The sequence below is a fragment of the Neoarius graeffei genome, chromosome 4 (assembly GCF_027579695.1).
Source record: "Neoarius graeffei isolate fNeoGra1 chromosome 4, fNeoGra1.pri, whole genome shotgun sequence".
In the NCBI taxonomy this organism is placed as follows: domain Eukaryota; kingdom Metazoa; phylum Chordata; class Actinopteri; order Siluriformes; family Ariidae; genus Neoarius; species Neoarius graeffei.
The window spans coordinates 12,241,095-12,257,205 of NC_083572.1; the positions used below are offsets into that span (position 1 = coordinate 12,241,095).

Genomic DNA, 16,111 nt, shown 5'->3' on the forward strand with positions numbered 1-16,111 from the left:
CGTGGCCGGCGAGGGCCTTTCTGTGCGGAGTTTGCATGTTCTCCCCATGGGTTTCCTCCGGGTGCTCCGGTTTCCCCAAAGACATGCAGGTGAGGTTAACTGGTGACTCTAAATTGACCGTGAGTGTGAATGGTTGTCTGTGTCTATGTGTCAGCCCTGTGATGACCTGGCGATTTGTCCAGGGTGTACCCCGCCTTTCGCCCGTAGTCAGCTGGGATAGGCTCCAGCTTGCCTGCGACCCTGTAGAACAGGATAAAGCGGCTAGAGATAATGAGAGAGAGAGAGAGAGAGAGTTAACCTAACCTGCCCTGCATGTCTTTGGACCGTGGGGGAAACCGGAGTGGACACGGGGCTCGAACTTGCTGTGAAGCGACTCATAATGAGTCAACAGCACGTTCAATTTCGTTGTACCTTTGGAAAAGTCGGGTATTTTGTCCACCTCTGTATGTCAGTTCATTCTCCTGGAGCCCGGGTTCTGTTTCTTTGATGTTGTGATTTCGGTCCGGACACGCCCCTGTCCCCTTTGCGTGTGTGTGTGGAGGAGGAGGAGGAGGAGGAGCCGTGGGCTCGTGCGATGCCCCCTCCCCTTCCTCTGTATTCTTTTCAAGAGAGAATGAAAATACCGGAGCGCGAGCCGGGGGGAGCTCTTGGTGGTGCTGCGCGAGCGGAAAGGCGTCATTTTTGCCCAAATACGAGTCACGCGAAGAGCGGCGCGAGCACGCGCTCAGCGAGAGGAAAGGGGCGGCGCTGTGAACTCAAGACGTCAAAATACATCATAAAATAAAAACAACAAATATATATATATATATATCTATAATATATATATATAGAGAGAGAGAGCATGATTTGAAAGGCACGAGCGTCGGTTTGCTGTTCTACTCAGTCCGCATCATCATCATCATCATCAGCGTCGGGATGGCTGCGTCTTCGTCGGTGATCTTCTGCACGAGGCGTCGCCAGGGCTGCGGGGTCGGTGCGCGGTCGCGCGCGGGTGTCGTGTTCACGCGCGGCTGTCAGTGAAGCGCCTCCCCACGCTGCAGCAGGTTCGCTCACTCGCTCGCGCTTCCCCCTGCTGAGGATCCGGAGGCAGGCCGCCATCCCGAATATATATCTCTCTCTCTCTCTCTGTCTCTCTCTCTATCTGTCTCTCTCTCTCTGTGTCTGTCTGTCTTTGACCGGAAAGAAAGCATGCATGCAATAGTGTCCTGATCACTAAAAGTGCACGAGACAAAACCAAAAAACCGGATCTCCTTCGCTTTTTGGTTTGCACTCAATCTCTGGAGACCGGGCGATGGGTAAGTGTGATCCTCTTACTTACACACTCCTGTCATCACACACAGCTGTTTGTATGCAGTGTTGCTTTGATCTCAAGGCGCACGTGACGATCAACAATCCGTTACTTATTACTTCTAACACGTATCCGAGCTGGGTCAGGTTCATCATCACTCTGACAGAGGTCAAAACACTACAATCCCAACAGATACATCCTGACATTGTCAGTGAAGATGTGTCTTTCCTGGTGCTTTCTACAAAGTTTTTTTTTTTTTACTTTAACTTGTAACCTTCATAACCGTATATCAGGGCTGGGGCTGATTTCTGTCTAGCCCAGGCTGTAGGTTCGTCCTGGCTGTTCGATGACAAGAAGAACTTATGCACGCTTCAAGCACAGTGAAATTCATCCTAACCCATCTGAAGCAGTGAACACACGCACACACTACAGCGCCCAGGGGTAAAGGCCTCTGCATGCTCTTGCGACAAGGCTTTCGCAGATAGCTTTTCGCAGACAGTTGTAATTTATCGTTGAGCGGGGAGTAATAGGTGTGCGCGATGTTATTCACCGCCACAACGCAAGGAGGCGCGAAGTCGCTAGGAGTAGTTGGTGGGTGTGGTTAGTGGAGTGTTTATCCTCCGGTTACTTATAATGACTAGAACTGGAGTCGTATAGATGTACGTACTTCCTCACTTCCTCGATCAACCGTTCTTCGTGCTGCTCCATCTTCGCTCGTGTTTTTAAAACACGAAAACAAAACAAACCGGGAAAGTAGGGAAGCGGAAGTGCGTGTACAGCGGATGTAGAGTGGACCAATCAGAGCCCTCTTGTCTGCGAGGCTTCTGCGGTGGTCATAATTTTTGGGAGGTGCGCGCAGAAAGGGGAGGGCTATGCAGACGCCATCTGCGACGCCATCTGCAACGCCATCTGCGAGGACTGGGTTGTCAGCATAAATTGGCCTTTAGGCCTCGGTCACAACCGGCCGTACGTGCTCCTACGGCTGGTCTATGTGCAAGAAACACACGAAGGGCGCGCGTGTGACGTGCTGATTTTCGAGCCGTAGACCGGCCGCAGAGGTTCTTTGTCATGTCAAACAAACTCTACGGGCGCTTACGTGTTTTTCAGGTTGCAAGACAAACTTACGGCCAACGTGCGTCTTTCTCCATGAACAAAAAAAACGCAGCGATTTGGGAAACGCCAAAAAATCGTACGTCCGGTTGTGACCTAGGCTTTAGGTACCTTGCTCAAGGGCACCTCAGCCGAAGGCCGCCCCACATCAACCTAACTGCATGTCTTTGGATTGTGGGGGAAACCGGAGCACACCTACATGGCGAGAACATGCAAACTCCACACAGAAAGGCCCTCGCCAGCCGCTGGGTTCAAACCCGGAACCTTCTTGCTGTGAGGCGACCGTGCTAACCACTACACCAGCTCGCTTTGCTAAGAGTGGTGAGTGAGAACGCATGTGTTGTAAACATGAACAAGGAAGCTATTTATCACGTGAAGCTAAAAGTAGACACACTGTCCAATCAACGCACCAAACACACAAGGAGATATCGGAACCGTAAGTGTGACTGACGCCAGTTCTATCTCAAATCTACGAACCCCAGCTGAAAAAACGTTAAGACAGATGTTTCTCCAACCTATTCTATGTTAAATATAAAACCAGACTTGACGTGTAAAGTAATTATTGATCAAGTGTTTAAAGCATGCCCGGGCCTTTAGGCTACTTGAAGCTGACGGTTTTCTCGTGTGGGCTTTCTCGACTCCAGTCTCAGAGGCTCACTGCTTTGCATAGCTTCAAGGTCTCCGAACTCCCAACACATCTGATCTAGTTCATCAGCTCATTATTAAGCACTTCGTGGGTTGGATGAGATGTAACTGCGAGGAGCTGTGTATCTTTCAAATTGTGCAGAGCCCTAGAGTGGAGATGAGAAAAGGTGTAGTCATGGGATGGGACAGAACAAGGCTTGATTTCATCTTAACCAGACCACTTGGATCAGCACAGTCAGTGTTGCCTTTATGTCGGGATTGATGCAGGGGTTCCCACTCTCCTACATGCCTGGTGCTTTATTATTTTTACCCATTAAACCCAAGTGCTCTTATGTAAAGGCAGCAGTAATCTTTAAATGCATCCTCCAACGGATTTACTCTTAAACTTATGCTAAGTAAAAGTATTTGTAGATTTCAACAGTCAAACGTTCATTTTCGGAGACCAAATAGTGCTCTGGAAAAAAATGAATTTTTATTAAAATACCAGATGGGCCTCCTGTGGAAGTGACGTATGTGACGACGTGGTGTGGTGGAAGCTTGGAGCAACTCGGCTGTTTATATCCTCTGCTTATATCGTGGTTTTGCTCAGAGAGTTCAAACGAATCATCTAATGAGACGCTTTCATCTCCCAACAAAGAACACTGGATAATCTTGTCTTCGAAGACAACTGTCTCTGTTTAGATTTCAACACTGACTGGTTCATTTGTTTGCACAGCAATATCTCTCTTAACGGTCAATTCACGTTCCTAGCACAAATGAAACTGAAACTACCATGAAATAAAACTGTGGAAATTTCAAAATGAGTCAGTTTCATGCAAAACGTTCTGAGTAGTTCTCTTATCTGGAGCGTAGTCGACTGTACCTGAAGCTCCGTCTCTTGATCCGTCGGTATTTGTTCTTTAACGTCGGCGTTTGCTTTGTTACCCGTATTTTCTTCCAGTTTTCGCTGAAGAACCTACAATGCATTGGAATGCCAATTACAATTCACCAGGTAAGACATAGATAATATACCAGGGATGGATCCAGACCGATGCGCGTTCAGAAACATATATGTGCACCACTTGGCATCGGTCATGGAGCGTTTGTTTACCGCTCGCTGGCTACACGGGCTATAGCCACGCTCAACCAACAGACCGGGCCGAGCCACGGTCACAACGGGTCGTGCCTGCCCTCTTCGGAAAGGGCTCAGTGTGCTGTACACCCCTGTGAAAATTCATCGCGATCTGGTAAAATTAGTGAAACTATTTCTGCAAATGTACATCTGTCAGATTCTTGGGCTGGATCCGTCCCTGTATGCTACAAAGAATCACGGTAGAACAAAGTCGAAACTAACCTCCCAGTGGTGTTGTCGTCTGTGTTGCCGCTCAACACTGCATCGGTGGACTTTTGAACGATGGGCAAATATTGTTAGCATGGCATCGTCTTTTCTTTCTTTTTATTCTGGAAGCTCCCATTAATCTTGCTTTTAATTCCATCGATTCATCGAAAGAGAATGATTCAAAATGTTCGGAGCATAAATAGGGCATCGCAGGCAGATTGTTTTGAGGTCTTCCGATGGCATGAATCCGTTTCTTGCGACTAGTCAGACGAGTCCGGCCAGGTAAACGGCAAAAAGATATTTTGGCATTTATATGCTGCGCAGTGAGGCATACTTTACTTATTTAAAAACCTATAAATTCAGTAAAAATATTTGTAAAACTAGCAAAACCACGGTGTAAGCAGAGAATATAAACAGCCGAGTTACTCCAAGCTTCCACTAAGCCACGTCATCGCATACGTCACTTCCGCGGGAGGCCCGTCTGGTATTTTAATAAAAATACATTTTTCTAGAACGCTATTTGGTCTCCGGAAATGAACGTTTGACTGTTGAAATCTACAAATACTTAACACAAGTTTAAGAGTAAATCCGCTGGAGGATCCCTTTAATAAATTGTGTCCACAGTGTCCTCTGAGATGACTCACAGTCTCAGATACTCCGTCTCTGACCTACTTTTTTGGACATGCTTCAGTATCTTGAAGATCTTGGTTCTGATTGGCCATCTTGAATCTGACTGCAGTCTTCAGATGTTTTCACACTCGGTTCCTTTCAGCCCTCAAAATGAACGCAGACCGATTAGTCAACAATCCCTCCAAATGAACTCCAGCCCATTTGAAACGAATCGAACTGAGATCACCTCAGGATGTGGGCTCAGTTCGATTCACTTCAAGTCCGCGTTGCTGTTCGCTTAACCTGTGGATTGTGAACACAAAGCGCTCCAGTTTCGCTTTGCCTTTGTGATTGCATTTTAGTTCTCTAGGCTTGCCGTAGACAGATCGCATGCTGTTGCGATGGGACTCTTGAAAAAAACAAAAGGTAAAGGTCTCAGAGCTCTAGAGAAACTACAGTACAGTGTGAACAGAAAGAGAACGGAGTCCTCTTTCAAATTAACTCACAGTGTGAACGCAAAAAGATTTGAGTCCCTTTTCTGTTGGCCCATATTTCGGTCCACTTTAAGAGGACTGAGTTTGGTTTGTTTAAAAAGGACTATCTGTGAAAATCTGATTGTCAGACTTTTGAACGCAGTGAGCTTTTCAAGGCAAGATATAGTCACTAGATTGAAAATTCAATGCACCATACACTACCGTTCAAAAGTTTGGGGTCACTTTGAAATGTCCTTATTTTTGAAAGAAAAGCACTGTTCTTTTCAATGAAGATCACTTTAAACTAATCAGAAATCCACTCTATACATTGCTAATGTGGTAAATGACTATTCTAGCTGCAAATGTCTGGTTTTTGGTGCAATATCTCCATAGGTGTATAGAGGCCCATTTCCAGCAACTCTCACTCCAGTGTTCTAATGGTACAACGTGTTTGCTCATTGCCTCAGAAGGCTAATGGATGATTAGAAAACCCTTGTACAATCATGTTAGCACAGCTGAAAACAGTTTAGCTCTTTAGCCCATGTTTACATTAGACCGTATCAGCGGATCATCAGATTAACGTTTTTAAAACGATTAGCGTGCACACAGCAACACCAATACACGATTTGCGTGCACATAGCAACGCCAATACACGGATACGCTCGGCTCCGCAGGCATCCTGCGCTCCAAATCACTCCGCCCTGAACAGCGAGTGCCCTCTGGAGGGTGCGCACTCCGGCCCTGCGCAGCTCACACAGCGGGCGAGTGAAGTGCACAAGCCACGATTCGGGACTGAGCCGCTGTGTGTGTGATCCAAGCGCATATCACTTACTACTTGCAAGTGGAAGGATGGCAAGCCTAAAGACAATCATAACTACACAATGGGCAGTATTTGCATCAGTATTTGCAGTATTTTCATACTTTTATACTCTTTAATGAAAGGTGATACAAGGCGGAAGTCCGCGCTGTTTTTCAGCAGTCGCGTCACATGACCAACGCCAGCGAATCAGGAAGGTGGATGTCACAGTGACGTTGTCCAATGAGACGCCAGCTAGAGCTCAGCACAGCGTATCCGCGTATTCTGAATGTTTACACAGCACCGGAGCTGACACGATCTGGATTGAATACGTGGACGCTGGCGGATTCCCGTTTCCAGGCGGTTTAATGTAAACGGACAGTGCATCCGCGAAGAAAACGAGACAGATACGGTCTAATGTAAACGTAGCCTTAGAGAAGCTATAAAACTGACTTTCCTTTGAGCAGATTGAGTTTCTGGAGCATCACATTTGTGGGGTCGATTAAATGCTCAAAATGGCCAGAAAAATGTCTTGACTATATTTTCTATTCATTTTACAACTTATGGTGGGAAATAAAAGTGTGACTTTTCATGGAAAACACAAAATTGTCTGGGTGACCCCAAACTTTTGAACGGTAGTGTATCTTTAAAAGTTACAAGATATCTTCGTTTGAAATAGTTATAAGTGAGTAAACCAGGAAAGCCATGGCCTAATGGTGAGATAAGCAGCTTTGGGACCAAAAGGTCACTGGTTTGATTCCCTGGACCAGCAGGAATGGCTGAAGTACCCTTGAGCAAGGCAGTTGACCCCCAACTGCTCCTCAGGCTGCTCTAGGTATGTTGTACGTTGCTCTGGATAAGAGTGTCTGCTAAATGCCTGTGATGTAATGTAATGTAAACATGGTTGGCCAGTTGTAGAGTCAGTCAAACAATCTAATAACAAAACATTCCAGATTCTCTAGAGAAAGCTAGAATCTCTGAGAGCACTCAGAAATGACATATCCAGATGCCAAATTTGGACATGACAAGTCTGCAAGCTACGACAGCAACATAAATACTAAAGAGAGTTTTCAGAGCAGGTAACACCCCTCATCCACAATCCCTTTTGTTTGTGCGACATTTCCCTTCCTTACCATTTCACTGACATTGTACAAGCTGATAGGAATGCAAACCTGATAGGGATGTCATTTTTTTCGTCCTTGAGGGCATTTCACCTCGTTTTACACCTCATTCAACTTGCCATCCAGTAGACAAAGCCTTTAAAGGTTGAATTTGGTGTGTCAGAATTCTAAAAATGTGAAGGTCTTGGGTCGTAGCCCAGTAGGACCAGAACTCTGACACCTTTGTCGGACAATATCGTTTGGCTCAAAATGGCCGCCCCAGATGGTGCCTGAGTTGCCAGTAAATGCTGAATAGAGATTACCATTTCAACTCTGAGGCTTCCTGCTCATGGTTTGGGCTTGAAACGCCATTGTGGCACACAACATATGACGTACAACTCAATCTTTCTCTCTCTGATGTGGCATCTATGTCTAACAGGGCCTCTGGCAAAGTCTCTGCTTCTCCCACCTTCTCTTCTGTTTTTCCTGTTTCCCCTGAGGTATGTTCTATGAGAGTGACAGCTGCATGTAACGCAACCACACCTCTTTCTTAGAAAAAAAAGAAATGAGAGCAAAAGCAAATATGGGAAGAGGTGAAAGGAGAGCCGTGAGAGCGTGCTCCCATGCTGTGTGAAATGAGACTGACTCCTCGTTAATTCTATCAGCAAGGGGTCTAATGCCTCAGAGATGATGGAGCTCGAAGCTGAACCTTAAACCTGACCAGTCAATCTCAAACACACACAACAAGTTCCAGGTTATATTCCTATTGAAGTGTTTCAGAATCAGAGGACCTATGGAGAATTTCTTCCTATAATGTTGGTGTTAACTGATTCATTGCTGTCTCAAAGTCAAAACTGGCACGACTCTTATCGTTGAACGTCATGCCATTTTTGTGGAACGTTTGCTTACAACATGATCCGATACCCTTTGATGAAATTTCAGTTTACGTACTAAGTATGTAAGGAAAAAAGAAAAACCCAAAATGTTACAGTTTTCCGTTCTGTACATAGCACCACTGAATTGTCCATTCTGCTTAGTCAGAAGGCGTTGATGAATTTTCTCGGACAGCAGCTGTGATCAGTAGTTGCAGCTGCAAGGCAAACCACAGATCCTGATACGTTATTGTTTCTGTAGTAACAGCTCATTCATAGGGCTGATGCTCACATAAATGGATTAAAAACATGGAGACGTTTTGCAGGACTTGACAATCTTCAGGGCAGAGGGTTTTGCCCTTACTTGTTTCTCAGTAACATAGCAAGCTGCATTTTTCAATTACCAATGTTCAGTTGGTAATTCAGTTGGATAATGTAATTGGAACATTCAGTTGGATCAATACAGTTGAATCTACAATTACCATCAGAGGAAACAAATGTGAGTCTGAGACTGTTTACACCTGCTACAGCAGGAATTAGAATCCCTCCTGTGCCAGGAGCTGGTCTTCCCAGGCAGTCTCTCATCCTAGTACTAACCAGGCCCTTAAGGCGCACTGGGTGGCGCCGATCTCCGCTTCGATAGCCCTCGGCCTCTCGCCTAGTATACAGCTAGGGTTGGGGGGGGGGGGGGGGGGGGGGGGGGGCTGGTCCTCGGGTAACCACGAGAGTTTTGACTCCCCACTCACATTTGTTTTGCAGCGTGCCTTGCCAGACGGCAGTGGGTACCATTTTTATGATGGTTTTGGTATGACCGGACTGAGAGTAGAATGCGCAGCCTAAGAGATAACAGGAACTAACTTGTTTCATAGATGTTCCACAACATGAAATGTTGTGAAACCTTAAATGGATTTTTTAATAAAAAAAGCGTGCCTTTTTTAAATAAAAATTGCAGTTGGTAAATTGCTGTTGTATAATAGGAATAAAATGCTACAGGACATGATATAGCACTACCTTGGTGTTGATTATTTTCCTTAAAAATAGCATACCTTGTAGCACGGTGGTATAGTGGTTAGGCACTGTCGGCTTACAGCAAGAAAGTTCTGGGTTCGAGCCCAGTGGCCAACGGGGGCCTTTCTGTGTGGAGTTTGCATGTTCTCCCCGTGTCTGCGTGGGTTTCCTCTGGGTGCTCTGGTTTTGTTTACAGTCCAAAGACATGCAGGTTAGGTTAACTGGTGACTCTAAATTGACCGTAGGTGTGAATGTGAGTGTGAATGGTTGTTTGTCTCTATGTGTCAGCCCTGCAATGATCTGGCGACTTGTCCAGGGTGTACCCCACCTCTCGCCCATAGTCAGTTGGGATAGGCTCCAGCTCGCCTGCAACCCTGCACAGGATAAGCGGTTACGGATAATGGATGGATGGAACATACCTTGTTGGATTTTTGTCCTTACGTAACATGCATGTGTTAACTCCAGAATATACAAGTATGAAAACAAAACCTAGGAAATCGACCCGATTTTATTTAATTATCTAATTGTTTGAAGTAGTTTTATGCTGTGCTTACTTTATTTCGATGAAAAAAAAATGTCTCATCTCATTATCTCTAGCCGCTTTATCCTGTTCTGCAGGGTCGCAGGCAAGCTGGAGCCTATACCAGCTGACTACAGGCGAAAGGTGGGGTACACCCTGGACAAGTCGCCAGATCATCACAGGGCTGACACATAGACACAGACAACCATTCACACCTATGGTCAATTTAGAGTCACCAGTTAACCTAACCTGCATGTCTTTGGACTGTGGGGGAAACCGGAGCACCCGGAGGAAACCCACGCGGACAACATGCAAACTCCACACAGAAAGGCCCTCGCCGGCCACGGGGCTCGAACCCAGGACCTTCTTGCTGTGAGGCGACAGCGCTAACCACTACACCACCGTGCCGCCGAAAAAAATGTATGTCAGTATTTTAGAAAGTGAATTTCACCTAAATGTTTGCATTGAGGAGATCATGGCAAGTTGTACTACAGCAGTCGGTTATCAGCAACCTGTATTTCTTTAAAGAAAGTTTCTCATCATATAGGTCAACACAGTTAATCACATTTTAACATGGCTAATCATTGTTGTCTTCTTCAATGAATTAAACATCAGTGATCCCTGAAATGTTGTGCTTTCTTAAGTTACCTCTCTGGTTGAAGTTAGACATCGTTTAGACATCATTACCCTGGAACATTAACTCACAAGCTGAGAACTGATAATCTGGCATCAGCTCTTTTAATACATCTCAAACCAAGTGTGCTCAAATAGCATTAAAAATAAGACTAAGTTGAATAAGACTAAGGAGATTAAGTAACAGTCTTAGAGTTATTCAGTGATTGAAAAGGCCTCTAATGTGTAATGTGAAAACAATCCTATTTACTATTCAGTATAACTCCGAAGGTTAATGTTCATAATTTGGTTAAATAATTGTGATGAATCATTCTGATCTCAATATTAACCAGAAGGACACTTGGTAGAGTGCATACCTTGGCCAAGCCACATATTATCAACATCAAACTCAAATCACTTGAACCTAGGATAATACTAAAACTGTCCACCAAATTTCATCCAAATCCGTTCATTACTTTTTGACTTACATTGGGAACAGGCAGAAAAAAAAAAAAAGTCCTGGATCCACATACTAGTGCATCTCAAAAAATTAGAATACCATGAAAAAGTTCCTTTTTTTTCATAATTTAATTCAAAAAGGTAAACTTTAATATATTCTATATTCATTACATGTAAAGTGAAATATTTAAAGCCTTTTTTGTTTTAATTTTGATGATTATGGCTTACAGCTTATGAAAATCAGAAATCCAGTATCTCAAATTATTAGAATATTCCCTAAGATCAGTCAAAAAAAAGGATTTACAATACAGAAATGTCCAACTTCTGAAAAGTATATTCATTTATACACTCAATACTCGGTTGGGGCTCCTTTACCATGAATTACTGTATCAATGTGGTGTGGCATGGAGGTGATCAGTCTGTGGCACTGCTGAGGTGTTATTGAAGCCCAGGTTGCTTTGATAGCGGCCTTCAGCGTATCTGTATTTTTGGGTCGGGTGTTTCTCATCTTCCTCTTGACAATACCCCATAGATTCTCTATGGGGTTCAGGTCAGGCAAATTGGCTGGCCAATCAAACACAGTAATATCATGGTCAGCAAACCATTTGGTAGTAGTTTTGGCACTGCGGGTAGGTGCTAAGTCCTGCTGGAAAAGGAAATCAGCATCTCCAAAAAGCTCGTCAGCAGATGGAAGCATGAAGTGCTCTAAAATCTCCTGGTAGATGGCTGTGTTGACTTTGGACTTGATAAGATACAGTGGACCAACACCAGCAGATGACATGGCACCCCAGATCATCACAGACTGTGGAAACTTCACACTGGGCTTCAAACACCTTGGATTCTGTGCCTCTCCACTCTTCCTCCAGACTCTAGAACCGTCATTTCCAAATTAAATGCAAAATGTACTTTCATCTGAAAAGAGGACTTTGGACCACTGAGCAACAGTCCATTTCTTTCTCTCCTTAGCCCAGATAAGACACTTCTGACATTGTCTCTGGCTCAGGAATAGCTCGATATTAGGAATGCGAAAGTTGTATCCCCTTTCTTGAAGATGTTTGTTCGTGATGGGTCTCAATACACTGACACCAGCCTCAGTCCACTCCTTGTGAAGCTCTCCCAAGTTCTTGAATCAACTTTTCTTGACAATCCTCTCAAGACTGCGGCCATCCCTGTTGCTTGTTCACCTTTTCCAGCCACCCTTTTCAGCAATGATCTTTTGTGCTTACCCTCCTTGTGGAGGGCATCAGTGATCATCTTCCGGACAACAGTCAGGTCAGCAGTCTTCCCCATGATTGTGGTTGTGTGTACTGAACTAGACCGAGAGATACACTGTGTTCATACTGTTTTACTCAAACTCGAAATTAAATATTCTAATATTTTGAGATGTTTTTTTTTAATGTTTTTGTACTGTATGCCATACTGATTAAAATTAAAATAGAAAAATGCTTGAAACATTTTAGTTTATGTGTAATGAGTCTATAATATATAACATTTTCACTTTCTTAAATAACTGATGGAAAATATTGAACTTTTTCACAATATTCTAATTTTCTGAGATGCACTGGTACATTTGCGTCAAAATCTAATCAATTGTTCCTTGGCCCATGGCTGATCTTCCCTCCAAATTTCGTCCAAATCTGTTCACTAGCATACATGTCAACCCCTCTGGGCGTCCACCTGTAGTATCAGAGGAAGAAATCCATAAAATCAACATAAAATCCTTATAGCCTTCGAATCACACAAAACTTAATAAATAAATAAATAAATAAATAAATATAACTTGCCTGAGAACTTCGTCCAGCATGTCGAAAATCGCCTCGCCCGTGCCGATATTGCACACGGGCATGTCTATGATTCTTGACTTCGCCCCTCTGTTTATGTCGAAGATCCGCACCAAAATGGCCAGTCGCTTGTCCGTCTTTTTGTCATTGGATTTGTTGATCATCAAGGAAAATGGCGACGTCTGGCAGTGCTGGATGATCGGTAGTGTAGCTTCGGGGGCCAAGCTCTTTTTGATTATTTGCGTTGTTTTGGTGCGCCTACAGCTGATAGATTTCGCAATCGTACTGTCGTGCAAATTCGCGGCAACAGTTCTGTCAGGTGGTCCGCAACGGCTAGCGGCAAATTGTGCTGAGCAATAAAATTACAGATTGTAGCTTCTGCTCTTATCACACTTGTTGGTTGATCATCGGTCTTAGGCTTTGCAAACATCGTCATTTGCGGCTGATTCTGTTTCTGGTGCAAATTTCGCTGATGTAGTTTGGACCTCATGTGTTCCCTCACGTCGTAAACTCCAGACGCCGCAACTTTTATATCTCGCACACAAACTGTGCAGTGCGCGTACTCCTCATTTTTCGCCTGAACAATGACACCATTAAATGTCTCCTTCCATTCAGGAAGATACCGCCCGCCGTATCTCATTTTCTTTCTCGGTGTTCCCATTCTTTCACTCAGCAGACGCTATTCAAAATCTCTCAGGTGTAAACAATGTCGCTCTGCACAATGAGAAAATCGTTCAAACAATGACCGTTTGGCGCGTTTAAATGCAAATCGTGCGCATGACCGGAACGAGCGAAGTCTCACAGTCGCGATACTGCACGAGGCTTGAGGAATAAACATCTGGGTTATCTGCCCCTGCATACACGCTGTTCTTTGTCTATAAATCGAGCTTTTGTATGTTGCGACGATCAGCTGACGATGTTCAAGTAAGATACACAAAATAAATTTAGGTCAGAAAATACTGAAAGTCCGTAAGACTTTGTTTATACGCCCGTACGCCCTTGAAATGAGCTAAAATCCGTATAATTTCCAGACAATCCGTATAGGTTGACATGTATGCACTAGTTTTTGAGTTACGTTGGGAACAGACAGCCAAATGCATGGAAGTGAAAACATAATGTCCTCCAACTCTGCAAGTTGGTAGAGGTAATAATACTGAGCAAAATGAATGTGAAGCTCGTGTTCGTGGTTATCAGGCAACTCCACCGTACTGGAAATATTGGCCAAGGATACATATTACAGGAGCAGTTTCTGATTAACTAGGTCCTTTTTTTTTTTTTTTGGTCTTGATCAGCAGTGTTTCCTGGCGATGTTGAAAGTAGTGTGTGCTACAGATGGAGGAGATTTCGAAGGAGGCCTGCTGAGAAGAAATTTCTTCATCAAAAAAAAGCTCAGAATACTGAGGGATTAAAAGCGAGTACTGGAAGGCTTTTTTAATAATTCTCGAACCCCTGAAGACTTTTAAAAAATGATCCAAAAGGCCAAAATGTTAAAGAGGCTAAATTTGCCCTGATGTACTCCTTGATGTACCTCAGAATTTGAGGTCGAGCTCGGCTACTGTTTGATATGCTATATGCTATACGCTATAGCTGTTTGATTGCATTTTAATCCAATTATTTTGCTTATGTTTTTCAATTAACATCCCAAAGTTACATCCTATCGTGCTTAATAAGAAGTGAAAGCTCTCAAGCCTTAATTAGCATTGAAGCAACTCATGGCATGCTAATGGAGGGCTGCTAGCAATCACTTCTTGTTAGCTGTGTTAGCAGTGTGCTGCTGTAGATTCTTCCTGTCGTCTTTATTTTTGTCTTTATCTTTTCTGTCTTGTTGATTTTGTTCTCAGTTTTCTTAAAATAAAAATAAATTATATTTTTTAGAAAGGTCAAGCTGTTTGAGTTTATTTAGGGGTTTGTATGGAAGAATTAGCGAAGCTCTCTATCTCTAGTCAGAGTTCAGTATTAATCTCGAGAAAATTGAGGAATACAGATAAATAGTGTTTACTACTTGAAAATTAGCTTAGCATTATAATTTGTTTGTACATTTTTTTGGAAAAAAAAAGTTGCTTTAAATGTCTGTCAGAAAACGTGGTGTTCAACAAAAATAAAGTGTGTCTTACCTCGTAAAATGATTTCTTTTCTGTCGAACTTCGGAGCAGAGCAACCAAATGCCTTTAGCTTCTTCGCATCTTAGCTTCACTTGCCCGTGCTGCCAAACAAATAAAGCTATTGTTTATCTTGTATAGCTTCACTATAAAAGTGAAGTGGCACGGTGGTGTAATGGTTAGCACGGTCGCCTCACAGCAAGAAGGTCCGGGTTCGAGCCCCGTGGCCGGCGAGGGCCTTTCTGTGTGGAGTTTGCATGTTCTCCCCGTGTCTGCGTGGGTTTCCTCTGGGTGCTCTGGTTTCCCCCACAATCCAAAGACATGCAGTTAGGTTGATGTGGGGTGGCCTTGGGCTGAGGTGCCCTTGAGGAAGGTACCTAACCCCTGACTGCTCCCTGGGCGCTCTGGTGTGGCTGCCCACTGCTTCAGATGGGTTAAATGCAGAGGATGAATTTCACTGTGCTTGAAGTGTGCATGTGACGAATAAAGGTTTCTTCTTCTTCTTTATACAGGAATTCAATAAGGATCTCTGCTGCTGTTCATCACTTAACCCACACATGCATAGTTTGTATTTTATTTCAAGCTTATCAAGCAACAATTTATTTACAATCCTGACTTCACATTTGCTTTTTTTTTTTTTTCTTGACCGGCTAATTAAGCCAAACAACACTGACCAAACTCTAGCTAGCTATCACAGCTACAGCCAGCTTGTAACCTGGTTCTGGTTTTTTTTTTTCACCGTAGCCACGATACCCGTTACGTGTGTCTGGCCTCGCGTCTTTTGTTTTCCCCCACAGAGCCACAGGTGATATTGAGCTGGTACAATTAAGTTATTCCACGAAATCGAGTCGTACATGAGCTGATAGCCGACGAGGCACATAGCACCGAGTTGGCTATGAGACTGAGTGAAATAACTGTTTTCTTCTATCCACATTCACTGACTTTTGAGAAACAGAGCATTTTTATTTTTTTGCAAATTCAGTGAATAAAAGCTTCATACAAAACAGCCGGCAAAATCATTTCCGCTTAGAATGGAAACAAACCGGCAAAATCACGGTAGCAATTTGTGAAAAATACGATAATAATAATTCTTGAAAAATAAAAAAAGATACGTTCTTACCATCAAATACTGTCATTCCATATTTTGTTGCTTTGTTTTTTTGTATTTTGGGGGGGGGGTTTCTTCTTCTTCTTTAGTTTTTTTTTTGGCAGTTGGGAAACCAACTTAAAGGTGCAATACTGCCACCGACTGGACTGGAGTGTGGAACAGGAGCTGGGGGGGATATTCTTTTTTGCTGTTTCTGTTTCTTTTAAATACTTGATAACCGTTTTTGGGGTTTTGTTTTCAAGTAGAGTTTTCATTTCGTCCTCGATTGCTTCAGCAACACATGCTGCCATTTTGTTTTTCTCTAATCACGGTA

General features: G+C 43.7%; 1 protein-coding gene across 2 annotated transcripts in view; it reads left to right on the top strand.

Moving 5' to 3' along the window:
- The first annotated feature begins 639 nt into the window (after positions 1–639).
- Positions 640–16,111, top strand: part of mgat3b (beta-1,4-mannosyl-glycoprotein 4-beta-N-acetylglucosaminyltransferase b) — a 110,142-nt gene continuing 94,670 nt past the window's right edge. For both annotated transcript variants that reach the window (XM_060918832.1, XM_060918833.1), the window contains exon 1: positions 640–1,295. The gene's annotated coding sequence lies outside the window, so the exon portion shown is untranslated. The remainder of the gene's footprint in view (positions 1,296–16,111) is intronic.